Here is a 3,078-nt window from a genome sequence, read left to right on the forward strand (position 1 = left end):
AATATATAAGCACCACAAGGCTGTACGTTATACATTTCTTTCCTGACAAAATGAAGCAAGGCTCTATTCAAATTGATTGACAAAGTTTTAACAAAGATTTTGTTTTGTTGGCTAGGACTGATGGGAGGTGAAATGCAACAACATCTGGCTGTAGTTGCTATGTGTCTTTAAGTTAACTATCACAGGGTTTTCTTCGCAAGATTTTTTTCAGAGGACGTTTGCTGTTGCCTTCCTCTGAGCTGGAAAGGGTGTGACTTGCCCAAGATCACCCAGTGGGTTTCCATAGTTGAAGGTGGATTTTTATCCTCATGTCACAGAGCCCTCATCCAGTATTCAAACCAATATACCTCACTGGCTCACCTGGAGAGTCATGCAAGTCCCACCCATTTCAATATATTGTTATGAAAATGTCAATTACATTTAGAGAAACTGACACTAAACCTTTTCCTCACTGCAATTTTCATTCCCAAAAGAGAAAAAAATCTGGATAATGTGGTAACAAGACCAGTTTATTACATATACTCCAAAATGTATTTCTTTGAAGCTTATAGAATTTGATGTGAACCTTACCATTGTAGGATCCCAGGCCATATAGAGTTGATAGAATTCCAAGAATGCCAGCTGATGATGAATGCTGCAATTGAGATCATTCCAGAACGCAAATAATCTTACCCTTTGCCCTAGGGTTTGATTTCTCTACAACAACCGTCACCCAAAGGAACATTTTCTGGTTCATGCACTCATCTGCTGGAAATTATGAGGCAAGAATCTATCCAGACAATCAAGGCAAATTTAAACAAAAACCTCACTGCGTTCTAACAAAGATTCTCTAGGTAGGTAGAGGAAACATTAAGTGTGTTTGCAGTGATCAGAGCTTGGGGTTGGAGGATTTAGACAATAACTTCCTAAATCCATCAGCCATTATGGTTGGGGATTTGGGGATTTGTAGTTCAAAGGAGTAACTCTCCCATCTTCTAACAATCACTGTGTTTGAACAGCGCCCCTGCTCCTCAGTTCTTGGTTCTCGTGACATTACTGTCTGCTCATTGCTTATGTTGTAAGGAAAGTGAAGAAACATTTATAATAGAAAGATCATCCTGCTCAATGGAGATTTTATACTGCCAAATGGAATTGCTTTAAGAGTTGTATTGAAACTCAGTTTTAACAAAAACCCAAGTGGTCAACGTATTGCCCTAGCAAATTTGCTTCATATTCTGGTTGTTGTTTGGGTTTCCATGTCAGTGGGGTGGTGAATTTACCTCAAGTTTAGACCAACTTTAAAGGAGCTATTCTAGATGCTAGGATATCTCCCAAATAGGTTTAGCACCTGAGAGAGCATCTTTGAATTTTTGGCCTATAACCCAGAACAGATACAGCACCTCAGTGACATGGAAGCCATCATGGATTATATCCCATTTAAATATATAATAATAAATCTATACATTTATTTGAATAAATGGTTTATACTAGGATGGGGAATATAAGGGCCTCATGATTTCACCGTACTCTTACTTCCACCAATAATAGACAATTAGTCCAACGGTCCAAGATTGTGGCTTCAGATTCCAGCCCTCTAGTTTGACATGCTTGACATTAATCACATGTTAAAAATGTGGACAAGTTACTTTTGAGCTACAGCTTCCCAGATGCTTCCCATGCTGGCTGGAGGATTCTAGAAATTGTAGCCCCAAAAATAACTTCTCCAAGCTCTGTCTTGCCTACACACATGGCAACCAATGTACATAATTGCACTGAAGCTGGAAAATCAGAGTTCACATTAAGTGCATTGTCTTACAGACTGGTGAATCTCTATTCCTCTCCCCACTTATTCGACAAAGTGAATCTTGCAGGCAGTTCCTTCTTAACCCCACAAGGAAAGTTAAAAAAAAATCTTCCAGTAACCTGAACTGATTTTCCCCTTTTATTCATTTTTTCCACATAAATTACACAAACACTTTAGAAAATGAATACACACAAAAAGGAAACCATCTTATAAGTGCATAACTTAAAAAGAAATCAATGGATGTATTTCAAAAATTCAGTAAAAATATGTTTTTCAGATATATGATCTAATTGGCTGTGTGTACTATCTGACTTTAAATGGCAGTGATGCTTAGGTTAAAAGTAACTGAAAACTATATACTGTAAATATCTTTATATAGTCTTGGAGTTTGCTATAAGAAGTGCTTAAATTAATATCAAGCTTTTCCTCAACACACTGAAAAGAAAATTGTGGAATTGCTGGATATGGAAAGACAGGGGTGTCACCTCCCCAATACTCCCCACATTGCAATGCTGACATCTCAAGCAAGAGAAAATAAAATATTGAACAATATCATAAACAATACCAAAATAATCCATCAAGTGAAACTGCATTACCCCTGCAAAAATGCCACAGATGCCTCAGAGTTATTAAAATATAAGTTGATCAATGCAGAGTCTCTGGTAACCTGGGAAACTGATCACAGCTTTCACACAATGGTTTGCCATGTGACGGTTACATTCTACAATCCCAGTTTCATTCCTTCAGCAGGGAGAAAATAAGTAAGAGAAGAGTGGCCCAGATTTCATCTTTGAAGATTTAAAAAAAGAAGGGGTTGATTTCTTGCTTGTAGAATCTATTCTAAATGTCTTCTGAGGCAAAAATTCAGGATTCTTCCAATTCTCATATGAATGAGTTCTTTTACTTAAAAAAGAATCAGTCTAAAATCTGTATATGAGGGAACAAATCTTATGCCATCAGCAAACTGAATAACATCACTCTTGGAAAAGTCCAAAAAAGACAACAGCCTGTTTTCTCTTTACAAGTGTCTTTAAAAGACCCGGCATGGTTTTTATCTGGTCTTTGAAGCTCAAAGAAGATGATGAAGAAGAAATGAAAGTGATGACTTTAATTAAAATACTCCAACAGGTCTCCATATGGGCCTGTTGCTCACTAAGACAGCACTGGCTTGCCCAGGGCATTGTCCAGTCACTGGTTCATTCCTTTTCTGGGCAATGCTATCTTCTACCAATTTTGTGGAAGAAGGCCAGCCAACTTGTAACACAGTAGGTCCATGCATAGGCAAAATCCAGATT

Source organism: Sceloporus occidentalis, unplaced genomic scaffold (genome assembly GCF_023333645.1).
Source record: "Sceloporus occidentalis isolate IW3139 unplaced genomic scaffold, rSceOcc1.0.p SCAF_2, whole genome shotgun sequence".
Classification (NCBI taxonomy): Eukaryota; Metazoa; Chordata; class Lepidosauria; order Squamata; family Phrynosomatidae; genus Sceloporus; species Sceloporus occidentalis.